Here is a 25,202-nt window from a genome sequence, read left to right as displayed (position 1 = left end):
CTAGCTGACCTGACTGGAAGAATCCGCGACCAGAAAGAAGAGGAGTTTCAGGAAGATTGGAGGAAATTTAAGGACTATTTGAATAAATATTGTAATATAGAAAATTAAAAACTACTTGAAAGTACCAAATAGGCCTAGGATTAGAATAGGATATAAATAAATAAATGGGATTTAGACTATTAAGAAAAGTGAATAAGATGAACTTAATTGGAGTAATTTTTAGTTTAATAATGATATTGGAAAGCTGTTACATTCAATTATAAGGAAATTCAGAAGGGAGGGACTAGAAGTCAATTAAGAGGTGTAAAAAGGTGGGATTTTCAAAGAATTAAGTTTGTTGTTATTATTTGTTTATTTATTTGTTTATTTATGTCTTTGTGTGTTATTTTGCTTTGTGGTTTTTGTTACAATTGTGGAAAATCTAATAATTTTTTTTTTAAAGAAAGCTGGATTTATCACATGTGTGCTCTCCGAAACAACATGTGAACCGAAACATTGCATCCTTCAAAATTTGCACTCATCTGAATTTTGCAGTGCTGTCGAAACAATGATTACAAAACATACATATATTAAGGTATGCATAAAAATGAGGATATTAGTGAAAACGACATACAAAAAGTGCATACTAGGGAAACTGCATATAAAAAGGTGTCTATTAGGAGAAAGTGCTGATGAATTTTCATGACGTTTGTTGTTTTTTAAAAGATGGCAATTGCTGCAAAATGTAGATAACTGAATTTAAGGCTGGAGTGAGAAACTGAGCTAATCGGGGTTGACAGTTCCTGCAAACACTTATGATCACCATGTGACTTGCACTGGAAAGATAATCACCCACAATCTACAACCAGGCAATGGTCCGAGGACCTTACTACCCTTGCGTTATAAATGTCTATTTCATGTGGATATGTCTCAAGGTGGCTGGCATATTTCGGCTTGTATGTTTAAGCTGAGACGGGTGTATTGACGGCCCCTGGCCTCGTTGATGTGAGCTGGTGCGCTAAACTTGGTATAATTTTTTTTTTTTTTTAAGATGGAACATTTATTTTATTGAAAGATTAATACATCAGTCAATGAGCTCTCCAGGCAGAGTACATCATAAAACTGAGGATAAAACCACAGCTAAAATCCATAAGACGCATTAAAACCAACTATACAATCATGAAAACACAGATTAAAAAACACTAAACATTTTAAAAAGGTCTCAGCAAAGCTGCTAAGGCAAAGGAGCGCAAAGAAAGCCACCACTTTTGTCACCACCCAAGTTTATTGTTGTTGAATTCAAATTCAAATCTTTATTACACGCGTAGACCAGGATAAGTAGGATGGGGTACAATCATTCAAAATCTGTAAAACATTTTGGAAAGCTAAAAAGTATTGAAACAGAAGGCATATATAAAAGTCTATAAGATCTAATTAAAATGTGTGTGGAAGAGCATAAAGGGTTAGTATATTAAAAACTATGGCTCTCAATTTACAGAGCACTCCGATACGAGTTTTCATCCAATCTGGTTTGTGACACAGGTGATTGCTGTTGTTATTCTGCAAGCCCTCCAAAAAAGGATGATTCCCAAACTGCTAGCATTCAATTACCTTTTCTTATTGAAAGAAACTTCAGGAGAAGGAGAGCCTCTGGTACAGCCCAGCTATCGAAGACAAAGAGAAGGGAATGAAAGGTCCACTCTATCATAGGCAAGGTTTTGTAACTAGCTAGTCATCTAAGGAGACTGAGGCTACTGCTTCTATGACAGGCATAGGCAAACTCGGCCCTCCAGCTGTTTTGGGAATACAACTCCCATCATCCCTAGCTAACAGGACCAGTGGTCAAGGATGATGGGAATTGTAGTCCCAAAACAGCTGGAAGGCCCAGTTTGCCTTTGCCTGTTCCATGAAACCTAAGCCAAGATTCTATGTATGCCTATTTTAGCTATTTTACAGAGCAATCCTACCAGGTATGGTCGAATCGACCACTTTCGGTTTCCCATTCCCATACTCAGAAAAGGGCTTTATTAGGATGATAATCATCATCATCATCACCATCATCTATTCAATTTATATACCACCCTTTATCAAAAGATCCTGGAGTGGAAAACATTTTAATCTATTTAAGAGACCACTGCAAGCAGATGAAAACATTAGCAGGATTTTAATCTCACTTGTAATGTGACAAATACTATGGACAATATGGATTGATATAAAATATAGAACAGAATAATATGTAGTTGTGAATGCTTACAATAGGACCCATGAAGGGGGTGGGGGTGGGGAGTCCTGAGATTCAGAGTATTTGGATTGTTATAATTCTATATTTGTAAAATCAAATAAACATGATTTCATAAAAACAAAAAACAAAAGATCCCAGGGTGGTGTGCAACGTTAGGAGGACATTACAAAACATCAACGATAAAAATGTAATAAAGACATAGTAAAAAGCATACTGACTGACAGCCTAATAGTAAAATAACCATAATAATAACAGTCTCCCCCCCCCACACACACACACTTTCACAGGCCATAGATTATAATTTAACAGCCATAAGCCTGGGTAAAGAGGAATGTTTTCCGCATGGCGTCTAAAGACATGTAAGGATGGCGCGAAGCAAGTCTCTCCAGGGAAAGCATTCCACAATCGGAATGCACAATTTTACATCTGCTTAGATGCGACATGATTCGTGGTGCACCAGCGAGGAAGGATCACAATTTCACTACCTAAGCTAACAGGTGAGTCATGATCTCAGGTGAATGATCGGACACAGGCCGCAAACACGGCGAAAAGGTGTCACCAAATGATGCCACTGTAACGGCAGTAGAAGTGATGGACATGGTCTCTGCACAAATTGCTGAGTTGCATGCCGACGTGGCAGCAAAGCTGTAAAACTTTGGAGGACAAAAATTGCACCTTTGCTACCTGAGTGTCAGGCTTCAGTGAATCCTATCCCTCCCACAGTGGCAGCCAAGGAGCAGATAAAATAAGAAGAGTTCTTACCGATTATTTATTCAATATTCACAGAGAGAGACGGAAGAATGCAATCTCCGCAAAATAATGGTGCTGTTCTGAATAAGTCCCATCCCCGTCATCTCTCCTATCCTACATCATCCCTGCGATGGCTAAGCTGAGCTTTCTGCCTCTGAGCTTTCTGTTCTACTACTCTCAATGCTCACCTGGGATGCAAACTGGTCCTGGGAGGGGGGGGGGGTCAGGAATACTTTCTAAAGACACTGTCAGCTGTCTCTCCCTTGGTTCTTCTTCTTCCTGCTGCTCTTCTCCCAATATTTCCCAGCTACTCGCCTCTGAACTATGCCCTTCTGCAAACCACTTTTCTAAATCTATGCTGTCTGTTTCTTCTCTGGGAAGTGTAGGAGAAGGGAGGGGGTCCTCCACCATTCCTCCTCCGTCCCCTGACACTGAGTGGTTGATGGCTGAAGACCTAGAGGTAAGTGCCTGACATTCAGACAGGATTCAATGCTCAGTGATGAATCCAAGAGACATACAGTCGTACCTCTACTTATATATCCCTCTGGATATGGAATCTTCGGGTTACGGCCACGGCAAACCTGGAAGTGTATACTTCTGGGTTTCACCGTGCGCGCATGTGCAGAAGCACTCAATTGTGCCGCACATGTGCGCAGAAGCACGCCTCTATTTATGTAATTTTCGGGGTGCAAACGGACCCCTAGAACGAATTAAGTTTGTATCCGGAAGGTCCACTGTACAGGTAAAACCAGAGGACCAGAGAAATTGGGGACACCACCAGCATGTTCAATTTTAAGGCCTGAAGGTGGCCAATGGAGACCTTGTTGGGGTTTTTTACTTAACTAGCAGAGTGAGATTATCCCGGAGGTAGAGATTGTTCGTATAGACCCTGAAACAGTTTCTACCCAAATGCAATTTTGGTTTAAAACGTGGTATAAGGAGTCTCTATGGGAGTATATTGTACTTAAAAATGGGGTATCAGAGTTTTTAGGGGGGCAACCAGGTTGGGATAGCTGGGATAGCAGGCTTGTTGTTTTGAAAGTTTTATGTAGATTTTTCAGTTTCGTTGTTCTGTATCGGACAGTGACAATAAATGATAATAAAGATTATTGTATCGTAAAAGAGCTCACAGAAGCCTGGGGGCCTGTTTGTAAGAAAAACTCCCTGCTGCAGGATATTATCATTGGCTTTGCTAGTTTGGAACCAGGGACTGTCTAACCCCAAATGCTGGCACCGCACAGGGCTGACATCTTGCTTAAACAGGGATGGTAGCAGCTACACATGCCCTGATAGCTTACTCTCTCCAGTCGGTTTTGCTGGGGAAGCAAGTGGGAGAGATGTCCCTCCTCCTCCCTTTAAACTTCTTATCATTATGCAGGACGCAGATTGAAGTCAGAAAAATAATTACGTTGCCATGGAGACCCCCTCCGCTCACAGTGCAGTTGGTCTTTGTTCACCCATCTACTTATCTCGGCTGCGCGAGGAGCGTTATCCGTTTCAAAGTCTTGCAAATGGCCTCTTTTTCTCCTCCGCAAAACTTTGTAATGCATTTTCTCTGCCTTGCAAAGGCTGAAACTTCAAACTGCCCTTTTATATTGCTTTGTTTTGTTTTTGTGCACAGGAGCAGTTTGTAGAAAACCGGAACCGTAGCAGAGTGGTAAGCGAAGGCAGACCAGGCTCAGGTTCAAATTCTGATCGGGGGAAATATAAGAAATATGAACCTCTAAGTCTAATGCATTTCCAACAGAGTTTTTCCCCAAGGCAGTCTTGAACGACACAAGGTGTATCTGGATCTCTTCATACAGTTGCAAGGTAATTCAGAATTATCTTGAGACAAGGTGAGGAGGCCACAGGTACAGAAGAAGCTGCCTACACCATATCAGATCCACTCGGCCATCTAACTCAGTGTTGCCGACACAGACTGGCAACAACTCGCTCAAGGTTTCAGGCAGAAGCAATTGCAAACCCTACCTGAAGATGCTGTGGACCAGTCCTGGGACCTTATTCGTGTAAGACAGACGTTCTACCTGAGCACCAGCCCCTCTGAGAGGAAAAGTCAGGACTGAAAAGTGGAAGAACTCCATTTCCACATAGGATGCTGTCAGGGGTTCAGGGAGAGAGGCGCAGATGAGGGAGGAGACTGAGAGCGAGGGGGAAGGATCCCAGGGCGACGAGGAAGAAGATGACAATGAGTCAAGGGGTTCCATGAGTCTCTCCAGTGAATCGGAGGATTCCCAAAAGGGAGCGCCCCTGGTCAGGCCAAGGGGAGTCACAGGGGGGAGTAGTCAGGAGCAGGGCAGCAGCAGGGGAACCCCCAGTGGGAGTTGGAGATCGGGACCGGCTTCTCCGCCGGAACGGAGTGAAGGGGGTGGAGTTCCCAGTGTGTCAGACGGAGCAGAGCAGGAAGCAGAGAGGGGAAGGAGATCGGGGCAAGACGTCCTGCCGGAAGGGGCGGAGAGTAGTACCGAGAGCAGTGTAACTGTCAAAAGGAAGGTCAGAAGCAGCGTACGCGCGCCAAGTTCAAATGTGGAGGCGCGCGGAAGTGAGGAGAGCCCGGAGGAGGAGCCTGGTCCCAAAGCACGGAGGAGGGGGGAGCAGGCGTCAGAGGATTCAGCCTCTGGGGAATCCCGGAGGGAGGGAACCCAGGGGGGCAGGAAGACCCTGCGGAAAAGGAAGGAGAGGAAGAGGTGGTCCAGCGCAAGCCTCTTAAACTGGTGTAGAGGCGGGACTGATTCAGAAGGGACTTCAGCGGTCTAAGCCTAACAGACGTGGGGTCACGCGCCTCGGATGTGGAGCTAACAATGTTCTTCAATAAAAGCTTTTGTACATAAGCTGGACTTGGCGTTGGTCTCTTGTGAGCTGGGACCTTGGGTGGCCCTGACAGATGCTATGGAGTCAGACCATTGATGCGTCTAGCTCACAGCGTTAGAAACTGAGATATAAAAGATGGGAGCTAAATGGCACCTTAAGCCTAGGTTATGGGTGGAACAACAGGGTGTCTAGGTGCACTTTTTAATAACAAGAATACAAAGCTGAAGGGATGCGGTTGGCACTGTGGGTTAAACCACAGAGCCTAGGACTTGCCAATCAGAAGGTTGGCGGTTCGAATCCCCATGATGGGGAGAGCTCCCGTTGCTCAGTCCCTGCTCCTGCCAACCTAGCAGTTCAAAAGCATGTCAAAGTGCAAGTAGATAAATAGGTACCGCTCCAGCAGGAAGGTAAACGGTGTTTCCCCGCTGCTCTGGTTCGCCAGAAGCGGCTTAGTCATGCTGGCTACATGACCCGGAAGCTGTACGCTGGCTCCCTTGGCCAATAAAGCGAGATGAGCGCCACAACCCCAGAGTCCTAATGGTCAGGGGTCCCTTTACCTTTTTACAAAGCTGAAAATGAATGAACTGCAGCTAAAGTACTATGTTCATTTTTCGCATGGTCTAGTCCTTCCCCTGCCCACCCCCCTAATATTCTTAAGAGGGTCTCTTCTCCAGTCTTCAGACTAGTTGGAAGCGGGGAGGCAGAAAAAGCTCCTCCTTTCCTTCCACTCTGCAGTTTGAAGCTGAAATCTTAAGCGCAGTACTGCACCCAGAGCTCAGAAGCTGTTCACACTAATGAAATTCCTTGTTGCAAAATGAGCTATAACAATGGAAGTTTCAAACACAGCTAGCTCAGTATAGTCCACTGGCAGCCGTTCTCCAGGGTTTCAGGCAAGGGACTCTCCCGGCCCTACCTGGAGATGATGGGGATTGAACCTGGGACCTTCTGCATGCCAAGCAGGTGCCCTACCAATGAAAGATGGCCTTTCCCCTTCCTACGCTTTCACCCTGTGATGCGTATTTGTTCTTTTTTTCTCCTTGCTTCCTTCCTTGCTTCTTTTCAGAGAAGATGCCACACTTCCTTCTATTTCCAGCGTTCGAATTGAGAGTGCTTGTGTAGTCCAAGCATTGGCACCCACATATAAGAGGGAAACAGTAGTAGGTTTGCAGGAACCCCAAGGTATGAAGAAGGATGCACAAACACACACACACACAGATCTAGTGTGTGTGTGTGTGTGTGTGTGTGTGTGTGTGTGTGTAAGAAGCCCCCAGAATGTTCAATGAGGACTGGATCTGTTTTATAGCCACTGTGCACCTTAAGTGCTACTGTGAATGACTACCAACCATATGCCCTCCTTGTGCTCCAGACAGATGGCTGCATCCCACATGCACAAATGTGACAATGTCCTGTAGCACCCAGCCTGATGTTTCATATGTGCACAGGGGTGTGCCTTACACGAAACCAGACCTTCTCCTCCAACGTGGTCTACTGGGATTGCTTCTGATCCCAGTGGGGTTTGCCAGCAATACAGCGCGGCCATCATGAGTTAGCAAGATGGGGTTGTGGCCAACAAAGTTTCACTCCGGCCAGACCCAATTCAATGACCCTACATTAATTTCAGTGGATCTGCGCTGAGTACGAGCAGCACTGGATACAGCTCCTGTTCAGCCTGCTTTCTTTCCCCTGTGTACCGTTCTTGCTGTTTTGTGCTGCCAGATTAATCTGTTTGTTGTTGTTTTGGTTGAAGCACTGGCAGCTGGTGCCACGAAAGACAACTAGAACAAGCCAGCACCTTCCTTCCTTATCCCCAGGGTGCACACAGCAGGGGCAGAGGAAGGACTTTGCTGTTGCAACTGTTGCTCCACAACATGCGGGAAAAGAGGGATCATTTTGCTGCCAGCGGGTTTATGCAGGTGGTGGTGGTGGTGGTGGTGGTTGTTGATGATTGATTAATTAATTAATTAATTAATTAATACCCTGCCCATCTGGCTGGGCCTCCCCAGCCACTCTGGCGGCTTCCACCAGAATATTAAAATACAATGATTCATCAAATATTAAAAGCTTCCCTGATCCATTGCCATTTCCACCAGAGACAAGAGGTGATGGCCAAAGCAAGATGGAGACCAGCAGGTCAAGGGATCTGCAGCTGGTTATGAACTAAGGCCGCGGAGGTGTTGATGCAAAGTTCATGACATTCAGCACCACGGTTAGCAACCCTGCAGCTGAGCCAAAGATGCAAGTTGTTTCAGCCCCAGCTTGGAACAACTGCCAGAACTTTTATCTTCTGGGCCATACAATGGCTATGCTCTGCCTCTGAAGTCAAAGGTAGCAATGTTTCTGAGTACTAGTTGCTGGAAATCACAGGTGGGGAGAGTGCTCTTGCGCACAGGCATTTGGGCAGCCACTGTGAGAACAGGATGTAGGTCTAGATGGGCCATTGGCTTGATCCAGCAGGCTCTTCTTACATTCAAAGTCAAGATTAAAAATTCATCCCCCAAGTGCTACATCTGGCCATGTAAAGGATGAGCATCTTTTAATGCGGTCATTAGCTTCCTCTAGACAGTGGGTTTTCAAGCTGTGGGAGAAGCTCCTCATATCTTTCTTGATCTTCCAAGTTATCTGGTTTATTCACAGGAGTCCCGTGGCAGAGCTACTTCCATGGGGTACGGGGGGACAAGGTCACAGTGGCTCCTAAGGTGTGGAGCCATCTCCTTCCCAGGGTGGAGGTTATAAGAGGACACTGGAAATGGGTATTCCTATTCTACAGCCTAGACAATTCATGCATCTTGCTGATTAATCATTCAGCAAGTTTCACAGCAATTGTAGTTAATGTCAAGAATGTTAATCATGTGGCTGACACAGCTCCTCACACCAGCAGAGGACAATAAGATCTGGGTTGAAGATTAAGCCCAAGTGGATTTGACCCACCAACAATTGGTGATGAATTGGGAAAAGATAATTACTTTCCGCTCGCCTGAACTCAAGTCTGAAAATCAAACTCGGCAGCTTCACACTGGAGTTTTCTTTTGAAAAGTTATTGTTGTTGAGAAGTGGCAACTTTCAAGTCAGTTAAAAGAGTGTTCAGGGAGACTAAAATATTCCCCGCTGGTTTCTGTGCGTGACAATTTTTTAAATAAAAAATGTCTCTTTTATTCTCTTGCATAGAAACAGTCTCCGTTTAGCCTCTGGGAATGGCAGGGAGCCAACATGGTGTGCAGAGGCTGACAATCTTTTTGCTCCTTGTTCTCCGGACAGAAGGGGTATGTGTGCGCGCGCGTGGACACATGTGCAATATGTGCACCTCAAAACTCCTGAAGGCGCAGTAAAACTGTTCTACTTTGCCAAATACTGTATTCACAACACACAGATAATTTCAGAAGCTCGCAGAAAACCTGGCATAATCATGCCATTTCTGGTAACATGTCTCACAGCAACTCAGTGGGGAAATGGCAAGCAATCCTGAATAATGGAATTATGCCCGTGAAGCAGTTGGCTTGGACGAAGAGAGTGTGTTTTGCTCCCTCTTTCTACTTTACTGGAGTTCTGCTGCCAGTCAGTGCAGCAGTAGTGAGTTGGATGCCCCAATGGTCTGACTTGGGGAAGAGGCACCTCCTTATGTTCCCAATATTGTCTCAGCCATGTGCTGAGGCCATCTGGGGTCTTATACAGGCTGGCCCAGCCGCCTTGAGCAATTGGCTTGTGTGATAGGAATTTTGAGGTCTTGATATATGATAATGCTCATAAGTGTACCAACCAAGCACGTACGTAGATCAGCACAGGAAGACCAACCTGGAACCATTTTGATTCCCAAACTGACCAAATGTTTTCCCTGCAAGGAGGGAGTGGGGGTCAGGGAGCCTTCCCATTGTCTCAGGAATTGAGTAATCAGCATTTTAATGGGTGACAGACTATCAGGAAAGGCAATCAGATAATTTGGCAAGCAGGAAAACCACATTCAAATTTCTTTTGTAGACCGCCTTTTCTGTGATGTAGGTATGATGTACCTGAGGGGTGGTCTTAGGTTACACCCCTTCTGTGATGTATGTATGATGTTTCTGGGGGTGGTCTTGATCTACAGGGTGGCAATTTCAAAAGTCTTTATAAGGCCTTGTGCGCCATTCTTCTGGGTTCCTCCTCCTCTTCTACGGGCGAAGGGAGCACTCTGTTGCAACAGATCAATAAAGATCAAGCTTACTAGCTGCTTTGCTTCTCAATATTCTCTGGTTGGCCTCTGTTATTTTCTCCTACCAATAGGGAACCTACGTAAGGACTCTTGGATACCCCATAAGGGGAAAGGGCAGATTTTGTTTACAACCCTTGCTGGCCTAAAGAGTCCTTGATCAATTCTGTTGGCACCGACATCCACACTACGGAGTGGATGAGGATCCCACGACGGGTCCATCCTCAGAGACTGAAGAAGGCAGGAAAACTACGTCCTCAGGACAGGACGGCCCGGTTACTAAGGGGCAAACAGCAAGGCAGCACTATTGCCAACCAAGTTCTGCTTGCGGCTTCCTGGAGCCATCTGATCTGCCAGTGGTCAAACAGGATGCTGGACTCAATGGGTCCCCAATAGAGGGCATTTCTCTATTGCACCCACCCCCATTAAAATGGGGCGTTTCTCAACGGGCCTATGGCTTGTGGAAGAGTTGTAGCTTGGTGCACAGACTTTCACATACAGGTTCGGTCCATGAACCTTCAGCTCGGGCTGGGAAAGGCTTCCGTTTGAAACCTCAAAGAGCCGGTATTATAGGCCAAGACATTAATAGGCAAGATGTCAAACTGTTCTTATATGCAACAACAGCGGCAAGAGTATTGTTTGCCCAGAAATGGAAGCAAGAAGAAATTCTGACGAAAGAAGAATGGCAGACGAAATTAATGGACTATACAGAATTGGACAAAATGACAGGAAGGATTCGAAACCTGCGAGACCAGAGATTTACAGAAGATTGGAAGAAGTATATGAATTATTTGAAGAGCAATTGTAATCAACAAATTACACTAGTAGGACTACAAGAAGTTTTGTAAGGAGAAATATATTAAGTGTTACAAAGTAGAAAAAGATATTGGTTATGAGTTTGAAATGTAACAGGGAAAATAAGAAATGCATACTGAGAGATTAGATTGGAAAATTTTCAGACAGGACTGATGGAAGTCAAAAAAATTGAATAAGATGTAAAAGTATGTTTAATTACTGTTGAAAATGATATGTTAAAAAACTAATAAAAATGTATATATATACAGTGGTATCTCGGGTTAAGTACTTAATTCGTTCCGGAGGTCTGTTCTTAACCTGAAACTGTTCTTAACCTGAAGCACCACTTTAGCTAATGGGGCCTCCTGCTGCTGCTGCGCCGCCGGAGCACGATTTCTGTTCTCATCCTGAAGCAAAGTTCTTAACCTGAAGCACTATTTCTGGGTTAGCGGAGTCTGTAATCTGAAGCGTATGTAACCCGAGGTACCACTGTATAAAAAATGAAACCTCAAAGAGCCTCTGCAAGTTGGCATAGACAAGGGATAGAGAACAAAATGCCCTCCATGTTCCCTCCATGTTGGCTGGAGCTGAGTTCAACATCTGCCCTTCTATAATGTGTTGGGGAGGTGGGTTATTGGGTTGTTCTTGTTCTATTTTGATTATGTACTTTATGTTTTCATAGTGTGATTTTATCTTCTGAACAGCCCTGAGACCTGTGGGTATCGGGCAGTGTACAAATTTTAATCATCACCATCATCATCAACATAAAGGTAAAGGTACCCCTGCCCGTACGGGCCAGTCTTGACAGACTCTAGGGTTGTGCGCTCATCTCACTCAATAGGCCGGGAGCCAGCGCTGTCCGCAGACACTTCCGGGTCACGTGGCCAGCATGACATCGCTGCTCTGGCGAGCCAGAGCCGCACACGGAAACGCCATTTACCTTCCCGCTAGTAAGCGGTCCCTATTTATCTACTTGCATCCGGGGGTGCTTTCGAACTGCTAGGTTGGCAGGCGCTGGGACCGAGCAACGGGAGTGCACCCCGCCGCGGGGATTCGAACCGCCGACCTTTCGATCGGCAAGCCCTAGGAGCTGAGGCTTTTACCCACAGCGCCACCCGCGTCCCTATCATCAACATAGAATCATAGAATTGTAAAGATGGAGGGTCATCTAGTCCAAGCCCCCGCAATCCAGGAATATGCAGCTGTCCCATACGGGGATTGAACCTGCAAACTTATCAGCACCATGCTCTAAACAACTGAGCTCTCCAGGGATAATCTGGAAGGCAACATGTCGGCTACCCCAGGCTGTATGTAGTGGGGATACTCTTGAGATTTTCTGCCTCAGGTGTCAATATAGCATTGCCCGTCCCTGTGGAGTGGGTGGCACTGTGGTCTAAACCACTGAGCCTCTTGGGCTTGCCGATTGGAAGGTCGGCAGTTCGAATCTGTGTGACGGTGGTGAGCTCCCGTTTCTCTGTCCCAGCTTCTGCCAACCTAGCAGTTTGAAAGCACGGCAGTGCAAGTAGATAAATAGGTACCGCTCCGGCGGGAAAGTAAACGGTGTTTCCGTCTCAGTGTCCCGTTGTGCCTGAACCAGTTTAGTCCTGCTGGCCACGTGGCCCAGAAAGCTGTCTGTGAACAAACGCCGGCTCCCTCAGCCTGAAAGCGAGATGAGTGCCACACTCCACTGTTGCCTTTGACTGGATTTAACTGTCCAGGGGTCTTTTACCTGTTGCCTGTCCCTGTATTTTTCAAGCCACTGATCATTTATCTCTAGGACCAGAAGGTAACAATGCTACATCCAATTGCAGCATTAGTTTTCAAATTCCTTCCAGGAGCATGATTAGCCTCTCAAGGTTTATTACAGGGTTTTGAGGTTTGTGCGGCGGAATTCAGACACACAAGAGTTTACAATCCAGTCTAGATGTTATTAGCTCACTCTGGCCGAAGGAGTGCTTAGGAAATCCAGTCCACTTTTCCACAAAAATGAGCTCTCCAGCAGCCTGGTGGCGCTGATGGTAGCCGACGCAAACTTTAATGGCACAGTGCCTGGGGGAGAGCAGTCCTGATCTCATTGCAGAGGTGTTACCACTGATAACCGGAGTCCTCCCCAGCAAGAGAGTAATGATACTTTGCAATTACACAGTGGGTTTATTTTCCAAAATGGCAAAGCAAAATTAATTAGCTCTTTCAGCGAGTTGCTATAGCCAAAGGCCATTGTAAAACTGACATGTACAAATTAAAACTCTCTCTCCCTCTCTCTCTCTCTTTCTCCAGAAATGATACGGCGAAAAATGCAGCAGTCTAGAAATTGTAGTCAAAAGAACCGGCCCAGTTCTTCGTCCTAGAAATTCATTTATCTGTGGTGGTTGTTTTTGTGATCAATGCAGGATTAATCACGATGAGTTTCAAAAGATGTTGAGAACCAAAGTGTTCATGCATTTTTTTGTTGGTTTGTTTGGGGGCCAGCAAATGTTATGACACAAAAATAAGGAATGGAATAGATTTGATGTGGGAGATAAAGGACCAGGGTGAAGGGGTGGGGAGAGGATGAAACAGAGGGAAAGGTTGTTGATGGAAAGGCCATAAAAAAGGGGCCAGGGTGGTCCTATTACAACTCTAACTATATCACATCTAACTTCTCTCTCCATTAGTCAAAAGAAGCTGCCTTAGTCAGATCTTTGTGTCACCTAGCACAGTATTGTCCACACCGAGAAGCAGACTGAAGTTTCTCCCAGACCTTCCTGTGAGCCTGAACTATGTGGCTGTTTCCTGAATAAAGCTATAGATACCCCTTGCCTGAGAATCTGCACAAGCCACTTGTCACCGATTAACTCATAGCATTTATTGTTATTTATTTACACCCTGCCCATCTGACTGGGTTCTCCAGCCACTCTGTGTGGCTTCCAAAAAACTATAAAACCACAGTAAAACATCAAACAAACAAAAATGTCAATACATAGGACTGCCTTCTGATGTCTTCTAAACGTCAGATAGTTGTTTATTCCTTGACATCTGATGGGAGGGCGTTCCACAGGGCGGGCGCCACTACCAAGAAGGCCCTCTGCCTGGTTCCCTGTAACCTCACTTCTCGCAGTGAGGGAACCACCAGAAGGCCCTCAGAGCTGGACCTCAGTGTCCAGGCTGAACGATGGGGACAGAGATGTTCCTTCAGGTATACAGAGCCAAAGCCGTTTAGGGCTTTGAAGGTCAGCACCAATAATGTGAAGTGCGCTCTACAATGTATAATGCAGTGTATTTCAATTTTAGAACTGGATCAAGGCCGAGTGATACTGATTAGCCCAAATTGAACCAAAGGCTTCATGGGCTGGTTCAGACTAGTTCTCCCAAGTCCGACACTCTTAACAACAGAACCCTCATGCTTTTGTGGATGGCGAAACTGATTTTTCCGAAGATATGGTCGCCAGACATATATTCACAGAAAAGCTGTGGAGGAGAGGGTGGTGCTCAGGTATGCGTAAAATCCCTTACACTCTCATTTTCCTGGCTAAAGGATCTGAAGCAGCTGGAGTTGTTTGTCTAGTGGATATTTTAATTCTACCTACAACACGTGCCCAGCATGTGTCACACGAGCAATTCCACTGTTAATATTATGTTGCTGTGGCAATTCCCATTAAAACATGAGATGGGTTGTTAGGGAATGTTAAGGAATATTCTTACCTTATATAAAAGGTTTATTTGGTCATAAAACAAAATTAATATTTTTTTCTCTGCTGACTAAGAAGACCGACTTTGCTCCAAATTTCAGCAACTATGAGGAATAAGTTTTCTCTTCAATATCCTGAATTTTAAATACCAATTCCCCCCCCCCCCATATGGAGAACTTCATCATAGTCAATGTGAAACCAGCAGTGCAACCTATTCATGCCAACTCAGAAGTTCATTAGACCGTTTCCCAGGTATACGTGGGAATAGGATTGCGGCATAAATTGTTTTCTTTGCCCATTTACCAAATTTTATAATTTAAAACTTCATTACAATGAAAACAGAAATGAGTACATTAAAAAAGCAAAAACCTAGTGTTCCGATTTCATATTTGGCTTTTAAAAATCCCACTTATTTAGAAGTTAATATTCCCTTCTCAGAAGATGTCTAAAATTGGCCACACAGCATGTTTCAGAAAGTGAAGACCACATCTCACAAAGAAAGATTGAATATGTTGAGATTGTTTTGTTGGGAGGCGATGTGACAGCTATCTTCAAAAACCTAAAAACCTGTGAGTCACGTAGATGATGGAGCAAATGTGTTTTTTCGTTCCAGAAGATAAGCCCTGAATAAATGGGCTCAAACGATAAAATTTTGAATAAATATTAGGAAGAAGTTCCTGGTGGTGTAACAGCAGAACAAGACTGCTTTGGAAGGTGGCAAGCTCTTCCTCACGAGAGGTTTCTAAGGATTTGTTTATTTAACAAAGTTTATATACCGCTTGGTTGTAATGCAACCTCTGTGTGGTACGCAAGAAATATTAAAATCATAAATAAAAACATTTAAAGATAATTAAAATTAACAATAAAAAAACAGTATATGTAAACATGGATTGTTGTTGTTGTTGTTTAGTCGTTTAGTCGTGTCCGACTCTTCGTGACCCCATGGACCAGAGCACGCCAGGCACTCCTGTCTTCCACTGCCTCCCGCAGTTTGGTCAAACTCATGCTGGTAGCCTCGAAAACACTATCCAACCATCTCGTTCTCTGTCGCCCCCTTCTCCTTGTGCCCTCCATCTTTCCCAGCATCAGTGTCTTCTCCAGGGAGTCTTCATCATAGTCAATGTGAAACCAGCAGTGAAACCTATTCATGGATAGGCTTGCCCAAACCAAACTTTTTTCAGACAGTACAACAAAGTGTCAACCGGCAGGGAGTTCCAAAGATTGATTTCTCACAAGTACGGCATGAGAAGGTAACAGTGCCTAGATTGAAGTGGTTGAGTGAGAACATATGGGGCAAGGTGATCCTGCAAGCAAACCGGTCTCAGGCTGTTGAGGGCTTTATGCACCAATAGTAGCACCTTGAACTTTGGGCTGGCAACAAGGCTGTTTACAAGGCTGAAAACCGCCCTGTGGTCCTCGGTTAAAGGGCGGTATATAAATTTAATAAGTAAGTAAGTAAGTAAGTAAGTAAGTAAGTAAGCAACCAGAGCAGATCTCTGAGCTGAGCTGTTGAATGATGACAGGGTCTCCTGCCAGCAATTGTGCTGCATGGGTAGATAGCCGTCACTGACCACGAAGGGCAGGCCAGAGGGCCACCCTACGTACCAGAGTAGGTCTCCTGCATTAGGGTTTATAGGAATATCTTAGATCAGGGGTAGGCAACCTAAGACCCGGGGGCCGGATGCAGCCCAATCGCCTTCTCAATCTGGCCTGCGGATGGTCCAGGAATCAGCGTCTTTTAACATGAGTAGAATGTGTGCTTTTATTTTAAATGCATCTCTGGATTATTTGTAGGGCATAGGAATTCATTCATATTTTTTTTCAGAATATAGTCCAGCCCCCCACAAGGTCTGAGGGATGGTGGACTGGCCCACAGTTGAAAAAGGTTGCCGCCCCCTGGTTTAGTCAATGCAAATGTATTCACAGGGCCTTGCTAACACAAGAACGGACCTTCTCGGTGGTGGCTCCCCATTTGCAGAATGCTCTCCCCTATGAGGCATGCCTAGTACCATCACTATCTGTTTTTAGACACCAGGCTTCTGGACCATAATTTCCTGCTTTTTAAAATAGTGGATCGGATTTTTGGTACATATTAGCATGTTAGGCTTTTAAAAACTCTCTTGCTTTTACTCACTTTTAATGCTGCTTTGAGTTCATCTTGCCAAAAAAATAAAGCAACTACCAAATATTAATAATAGTTATAAATAATATATTTAAGCTAAAGCAAATGGCCCTAAACATCAAAATTGCATTTCAAGGGCCGAGAACAAATGCAATGTTGGGGGCTGAGTAGGGTGATTCAAGTAACCTGAGTGCTCAAAGCACCCTGTCTCTTCATAATCGCATCCCTTTTGCCAAAGAAGTTCAAAATGAAACAGTCGTGAAAGAGGCAGCCAGAGGGTTGGATCCAGACCATCAGCACAATCTTAGGCGCGTTGACTTAAAAATTAAATTCCACTAAGGGGTGTCTGCCAAGGTAACCAGGAGATTATCATATCCTGAGCTGGTTGCACTTAACTCCCATTGAAATCAATGGGGCTTAAAGACCCACCTGACTTATCCCCTAGTCTTCAATGAGATTTAACTGCCGCTCAGCCTGGATCTCAGAACCAGATATGCAAATTGCAGTAAACACCACTTCATTTGCAAACTCCCTTTCGTTTTTTTTAGCTTCTTCAGAATCTGAGGGTGGGAGTGGAGATTTGCTTCGGAATTCTAGGCAAATTGGCGTTATCTCTAGCTAAGTGCCACTCAAGAGTAGATCCGCTGAAATTAGGGGACCTAAGTTAGTCATGTCCATTGATTTCAATGGGTCTGTGCCAAGTAGAGTTTAGTTGGCTACAGCGCCCCCCGTTTCTGAACTCATTGATAAATTAAATGTCCTCGAAAAGCAATGTCTTTAGAAATTGTTTCCGAAACAGCAGAACCCAGCAATCTTACAATTCCACGTATGGACAAGAGTCAGCAAGGTTGGTGCTAAGCAACCACTCAAAATCTGTCGCTTGCATAAGAAATGCGGCTTGCTGCCCTGAATTTTACAGACATTTGCTGTGTTGCTTTTTTGCAGTGGCGGGGTGGTGGTGGGGAGGTCTAAAGGTAAATATTTTCTTGCTGCTCTTGTTTAGCAGCTCGGCTCTCAGCAGAAGGTTGTCTGAGGCCAGACGGCAGCTGGACCGACAAAAATCTTACAGGCCCCAGAGACGCCAGCGGTGTTCTGACATTCAGGCAACGGAGTGGTATAACGGACAGCATCAACTGCTCGTGTCGGACTGGCATTTAGAAACTTGCAAAAGGAACACCCGATAAGACGGCAATAAAATAAAACGCACTGGACAAAAGCAGCCTTTCTGCACCTCAACGATTCAACACCAACGCTAAGCAGGATCTGGAAGGTTTACAGCGCAAATCAAGCTATCTGTTTTCCAAAAACAAACCCATAAGCATTTGGGCAGGGAAATAAATTTTGGTAGTATAGTCATTGCTACTTCCCAGAAAGCAAGTACAGAGACAGAATGGAAATGAAGAAATCAGCTTTTAAAAATGATTTCAGGGGTTGGGGTGGGGGATAGATAAGTTGTTCTCACAAGCAAGGAAACAAACAACCACTTTCTTCAAAATCAGGTTCCCCTGTTGGGCATACAAGTGGCAACAGGAAATGATTGCCTGCTTTTCCATTTCAGAAAAAAGGGGGAGGGAGAAAGATTATAACAGAAGCTCTTTAAGGTGAAACACAGGAGTTAACATAACTTGGCAGCCGACTCTATTTAAAGTATCAGCCAACCCCCACTTCTGCTGTTCTGACATTTCTTGAACAAAATCCTTTCTGTACACATACTATAGGTTCCACTGCAGGTAGTTATCCAGCCGTTACGCTTTCAGTTAAAACAACAGCAACACCACAAAGCTATCTTGTTTCACCCCTTTGAAGTGCCACTGTTCCACACTGGATGCAATAAAAATAAAACGTTCTTTCCCCCGCACAGATTAGCTTCACGAAAGCTTGTGCAAGCGAGAAGCAAAGTGGAATTAAGAGAGACAAGGAAGGCTCCCCCTCAAATTTCTCCTCCTGACCTGGCTCCTTAAATCATGGCATTAAAACGCAACAAAGATAGACGTCTGCAGAAAAACAGGAAAAATATAAACGGGTACCTTTCCGACAAGGATGGGAGCAGTTTGCAGTGATCTTTCTCTGGGTTGGAGGGATGTGGATCTTACAGATATCTTGGAGGCTGCAGTATTCTCTTTGGTCACAATTGATCACATTACGACAAGGGCTTAGGGATTCCGAGAGCAAGAGCTTCTTCTAAAAGGGGCAGCGTCCTCCCTTCTCGTCCTCCTTCCCTGCTGCTCCCAAACCTCACTCAGCTTGCAGGAGCTGTTTCTTAATGCTGACCTCAGAAAGCACCTCGGGATGCGCGCATTTTCTTGCGACACGCCCCCTGTTACTTGGTTACTGACACATAGCTGACATGGCCAAGAGCCCAGGTAAGGAGCCAATTCACCCCTGAGCTGAACTCCTCTGAAATAAAGTGCTCTTGCCCAGGAAATACCATCTGGCTTGCCGGTTGGAGAGATTTTCAGGCAAGTGCTTTGCAGGCAAAAGGTCCCACTAAAGGAGCTGGGAGCTGGAGAAAGCCTCTGCCTGAAACCTTGGCAACTTGGCACCCATTCACACTTTGGGGCATGTGCTTCGTTTTCTCAGCATTGCTGTGTTTTTATTTTCCACCTGTGTGTTTCGTTCTGCCAGCAACAGGAAAAGATGCTTCGAAAGGGGGAAGAGGGACTGCTGTGTGACTGAGGTCACAAAAGAATTAGGTGCAAGGAGGACATGAAGGCACACGCTTGATCCTTTGCTACATTGAGCCTGTAGATTTCACCCGTTTACTTTCACATCTTTTGTTTCCCTGTACTTTGGCTAGAACCATCCCCATTCTGCATCGATTCTTAAAGTCAAATTCTGCACTAAGAGCAGCTGGATTCTGCAACTTGAATAAATTATGCAAGCAAAACTCATTTATACAATTTCTTCTGCATGGCGTGGGGCCGTGCTGTTTTTACTGAAATTATTGGTATGGTTTTAATAGATTTTATAGAAGTATATAGTTTTAATCTTATCCATGCTTGACTGTTTTTAGTGACTGTTTTTAGGGGTTCTTATTTTTGTCTGTAAGCTGCCTAGAGTCCCAAGAGGGGGGGAAACAGGGTATAAATAAATATATTATAATAATAATTAATGCAGACCGGCCTTTCCCAACCTGGTGCCCTCCTGATCTTTTGGACTACAATTCCCATCAGCTCCTCAGAGGCTTAACAAACTGAAGGACATCGTCCTCTTTCTGCGCTCCTCCCGATGGAAACATGCAGATGGGGACAGATATGCCCCTGCTTTCAGTCATTTACATACTGTCTTCTCTTGTGTATTATTTACTACAGAGTTTGATGACTAAGCTCTTTAGTAACAAAACGTCTGATTACTGGAACGACGTCCAAGCACTGAACCACTGGTATACCACAAGAGGACTCTTTACTGAGTTTGCAATTCTTCAAGATAAAATCTATTTTGGAAAGAGAATAAATGAACACTGAACCACTGATAAATTACAAGTGAACTATTTATTTACTGTGTTTGCAATTGTTTAAGATAAAAAACTACAGTGGTACCTTGGGTTAAGAACTTAATTCGTTCTGGAGGTCCGTTCTTAACCTGAAACTGTTCTTAACCTGAGGTACCACTTTAGCTAATGGGGCCTCCCGCTGCTGCCATGCCGCCAGAGCACAATTTCTGTTCTCATCCTGAAGCAAAGTTCTTAACTCAAGGTAATATTTCTGGGTTAGCAGAGTCTGTAACCTGAAGCGTCTGTAACCCGAGGTACCACTGTATTTGGGAAAGAAACTACTTTTGCCATACTTATGGACATTTATTGTTTGTTTACAGATAGTTGTCTTGGTGATATTATCTTGCGTCAATTGCAGTAGTCATTGTACAGTGGAACCTTGGTTTTCAAACGTAATCCATCCTGGAAGACCGTTTGACTTCCAAAACATTCAAAAACCGAGAAGCAATGGGCAGTCGGCAAAAAAAGAAAAACATGCAGCGGAGGCCGTTCGGCTTCCGAGATGCTCGAAAACCGAGGTTCCACTGTACCACCACCCTGTTCATTGTTTTATTGTCAGAGCATCACATGCCAGGACAGGGTTTCAAAGAATGATGTGCTCTTCCAAGTCCACATTCCCAGCATGTTTGCACTCCTGAGCCAGCAACGGCTACCCTGGCTTTGTCACAGATGCAAAATGGCAGGATCCCCAAAGACAGGGAACTGGCTTCAGGCACCAGGCCCATTGGCAGACCAACTCTGTGTTACAAAGATGTACCGTATTTTTCGCCCTATAGGACGCACTTTTTTGGGGGGGGAATAAAGGGGGGGAATTGTTCCCCCCCCCAGCCCCGCTCGCTGTCCTGGCTTCATTTTTAGCCTCAGGGCTGGGGGTCCGGGAGCGAAGGCGAGGTTGCGCAACTTCGCCATCGCTCTCGGAGCTTGCGGGGCTGGGGGCGGGGGAAGCCGGAGCTTCCCCCAACCCCAGCCCCCAGAACGGGGAAGCTCCAGGAGCTTGCCGGGCTGGGGGGATAGCTTCCTGAAGCCTGCATTCGCCCCATAGGACGCACACACATTTCCCCTTCATTTTTGGAGGGGGGAAAGTGCATCCTATAAGGCGAAAAATACGGTATATGACCCAAAGGCTGGCAATGTCAACTGTTATGTACTGAAGTTCTCACCCTGGGCCAGCAGGGGGATACTGTAGATAGTTTTCACTCAGGTCCACATATGCAAATAAGGGATTGAAAGTGACGTTCAGTGATTGGATAGTTACAGAAAATGGTTACTGTTGCGTTCTAGTGGAGCTATATATAAGCAGGCTGGCTGAACTCTTCAGCTCAGTTCTGTTCTGGCCTGTGAATAAACAAGAGCTGTTTGAAGAATCACTGTGTCGTCTGATATGTTCACCCACAACTAAACATCAACCCCGCTGTAAGGGAATCCCCTGCAGACGACCGCAGTGGCTGGAGACAGAAAGTCAAGTCATGTATCCACAGCAGTGACCAGAGGAGGAATGACTGCTCGGAGGAGCGCAGAGAGGAGAAATGCCATGGTGCATCTGCCGCAGCACAACCGGATGCTTTCATCTGCCCCAGCTGCAACAAAACATGTCTCGCCTGCATTTTTTCTCTACAGCCACAGCAGGCGCTGCAACTGTCCGACAGTTTGACTTCACCCCCAAAGCTGCACTCCTCCATTGTCCCCGAGACAGACGGATGCCAAACGACAACAATAAGATGCTCAAAGGCAGCACGCTTGGTTCCTGAGCATTTTTATCTATACAACAACCCTGTGAGGTAGGCTGGGTTAACAGGTACTGAAAAAGCACCCACTGAGCTTCATGGCTAAATACTGGGCTAAAAGGACCAATATTTTGACTTATCCATAAGGCAGCTTAATACAGTGGTGCCCCGCAAGATGAATGCCTCGCAAGATGGAAAACCCGCTAGACGAAAGGGTTTTCCGTTTTTGAGTTGCTTCGCAAGACGAATTTCCCTATGGGCTTGCTTCGCAAGACGAAAACGTCTTGCAAGTCTTGCGATTTTTTCCCCGCTTCCCCCCCCCCTTTTTCTAAGCCGCTAAGCCGCTAATAGCCTTTTAGCAGCTAAGCCGCTAAGCCTTTAATAGCAGCTAAGCCGCTAAACCGCTAATAGCGCTAATCCGCTAAGCCACTAATAGGGTTGCTTCGCAAGACGAAAAAACTGCTAGACGAAGAGAATCGCGGAACGGATTCTTTTCGTCTTGCGAGGCACCACTGTATGTTTATATGGTACAGTGGGGTGGCCTAGGGTAGGACAACTGAGATAGCAAGACCCTGGCAACCGGCGTCATTTCATGATGATGATGATGATGATGATGATAATGATAATAATAATAATAATTTATTATTTGTACCCCGCCCATCTGCCTGGGTTTCCCCAGCCACTCCGGGCAGCTTCCACAGAGACCAAAAATACACTAAAATATCACACATTAAAAACTTCCCTGAACAGGGCTGCCTTAAGATGTCTTCTGAATGTCAGGTAGTTGTTTATCGCTTTGACATCTGATGGGAGGGCGTTCCACAGGGAGGGCGCCACTACCGAGAAGGCCCTCTGCCTGGTTCCCTGTAGCTTTGCTTCTCGCAATGAGGGAACCGCCAGAAGGCCCTCGGCGCTGGACCTCAGCGTCCGGGCAGAATGATGGGGGTGGAGACGCTCCTTCAGATATACTGGACCGAGGCCTGATTCTGCTCAGGATCTCCCATAGCTGCACACATTAATTGCTTCCACATGTTAATGTCACATCTAATTTTTCCACCCCAACTTCCTGAAGTGGAAATAACAGCTATGATCGTGCATGATCAAGCTTAGCATTTTAACCTGAGAGGTTTAACGTGTATTATTTAACATGATTTGTTGAGTCTCCTGCTAAACAAGAGCTAGGGCAATAGACTTTTTCTGCAGGGTAGCAAAAGTATCCATACTCAGCAACCTGTTGAGCACAGCCCACATTTTCCAAGCATAATTGTAAGGGCTAGCAGCTTGCCTTGTTGTCGTCGTTTTTTAAAAAATAAAAACTCAAGAAGCCAGGCTCAAGAAGCCAGGCAAACGCTGCCCTCGCAATTTCCCAAGCATCTTAAATGGGCTGGAAACTTGCCTAGTTTTTGTTCTTCAAAGGAGAGGTTTCCGAAAAGCTGGATCCCATGCTCAGGATCACATTCTGTGCTTGCAGCACAAAGTGCAAGGACCTCCCCCCCCCCCCCGCCCACCTCTCGGTATTTCCACACGCAGGTGTCCAGCTTCTCGTTCTCAGACCGTAACCTGACTTACCAGATAGCAAACTCCACTGAGTTCAAGACAACTCACGTCTGTGTAAACATGGTGCAGACTGTGCTGCGAGTCTGTTGAGACCAACTCCAGAAATTCCTGTGGCGCAATTAATGCTGCCTGGAATGCTGAGTGGGCGCTATTGCTTTCCCACTGTGTGCTGTTCCAAAGGTCAGGGCTGATGTGGCAAGCATAGATGCAGCTGGAGGGCAGCACAGAGCCTGCAAAAATGCAAGCCGCCGTCAACAAACTTTGGTAGGGCTAGCTGTGAGAGGGCATTGTTACAATTATTATTATTATTTATTATCATGGCAACTTTTAATCAATTAATCCATTGCATTTAAAAACAACAACAATGCACATTTGTATTGACTAAACCAGGGGTCAGCAACCTTTTTCAGCCTGGGCCTCCTGGGGATCATTTGTGCAGGTTCACATCTGCTCAACATGTAATTATTGCACCATCTCTAGGGAAGCCGAAATGCTGATGTGCTAAATCTGCAAACAGCAAACATGTCTTAGTAAACAGGAGCCATCCCCATCAGCACCAGATCTGTAGGATCAAGGGCTTAGGACAAATTCCCGGATTACTGTATTTTTCGCTCCATAAGACACACCTGACCATAAGGCGCACCTAGTTTTTAGAGGAGGAAAACAAGAAAAAAAATATTCTGAACGAAACAGTGGATGTATGATTTTTGTGGTTCATGCTGTGGCCACAGACATGATATGTGATTTGACAGTGAGTAACCACGTTTTTGCGCCATTGCCGCCCCATGAAACAATGGATGCGTGATTTTTTGGTGCAGTCTATAGCCATGGACATGCTATGTCATCTGATGGTGAATTTGGGATGACCCAATGCAAAAATCCTGAGGATCCATGTGGATCCGTGCTTTGTATCCACGTTTTTGCGCCAATGCTGGAGCAGTTTTTTGCTCCTCCTTTTCTTCTAATTTCTCTCCTCTTTGCTTGTTTTAGTATTCCTGTCTCCTCTCCTTGCAAGTTCATTGTCTTTACCTCCCCCCCACCCGGCAGCCTACTTTATCGCCAGAGCCCCTTATCTCCCTCCCGATTACTTGCTGCTCAGCTGCTCAGCGGCTTTGTTTCAACACCCCCTTCCCTCTTTCTTTCTTTTTTTTAAAAAGCACAATCTACTTTTTGCCCCTGGGCAATTTGGTTCCAGGGACCACGCATTTGCTCCCTAAGACGCACAGAAATTTCCCCTTACTTTTTAGGAGGAAAAAAGTGTGTCTTATAGAGTGAAAAATACGGTAATAGGATGCATCCAAACACCCAGAATTAAATTAGTGCTGGAACTGATCCTGTAACAACATCTGCATTAACAATTTCACTTCTGCCCCACTTGCAACAATGGCAGAAGCGGCTGATGGCCACGAAACAACAGCCCCATGGACCAGTGGTTGAAAGTGCCATTATGACAACAATGTGAGTGGTAGAGGCCTTTGTGAGAAAGCCATCAGCCCCTTATTCGTGACTCTCCTGATTTGAGGACGCAACCCTGCCGCCATCCTCTGGTTTGATCCTGTTTCCTTTTGAGCTGTTTTAAGATATATATTTTTTAAACTTTGCTGTGTTAAATGTGCATTCTGCACTTGACCTCCTTTGTAATGTTTCATTTTGAAACATTTAATATAATATTTTAGTTTCCTGTTAATTAAAGGTAAAGGGACCCCTGACCATTAGGTCCAGTCGTGACCGACTCTGGGGTTCCGGCACTCATCTCGCTTTATTGGCCGAGGGAGTCAGCGTACAGCTTCCGGGTCATGTGGCCAGCATGACTAAGCCGCTTCTGGAGAACCAGAGCAGCGCACAGAAACGCCATTTACCTTCCTGCCAGAGCGGTACCTA

General features: G+C 45.3%; 1 protein-coding gene across 7 annotated transcripts in view; it reads right to left on the bottom strand.

The window, feature by feature from the left end:
• The window catches only part of COMT (catechol-O-methyltransferase), a 46,187-nt gene that overhangs the window by 12,107 nt on the left and 8,878 nt on the right, over positions 1-25,202 (bottom strand). For 2 of the 7 annotated variants that reach the window (XM_077920673.1, XM_028709422.2), the window contains exon 2: positions 1,591-1,643. The exons of 2 other annotated variants lie outside the window; for them this stretch is intronic. The gene's annotated coding sequence lies outside the window, so the exon portion shown is untranslated. Of the gene's footprint in view, positions 1-1,590; positions 1,644-18,574; positions 18,922-23,333; positions 23,485-25,202 lie in introns of those variants that run through there. 3 more of the 7 variants (XM_028709423.2, XM_028709419.2, XM_028709421.2) reach the window with 3 other exon arrangements.

This window comes from Podarcis muralis, chromosome 16 (genome assembly GCF_964188315.1).
Source record: "Podarcis muralis chromosome 16, rPodMur119.hap1.1, whole genome shotgun sequence".
In the NCBI taxonomy this organism is placed as follows: Eukaryota; Metazoa; Chordata; class Lepidosauria; order Squamata; family Lacertidae; genus Podarcis; species Podarcis muralis.
This window is presented reverse-complemented; position numbering and strand designations above follow the sequence as displayed.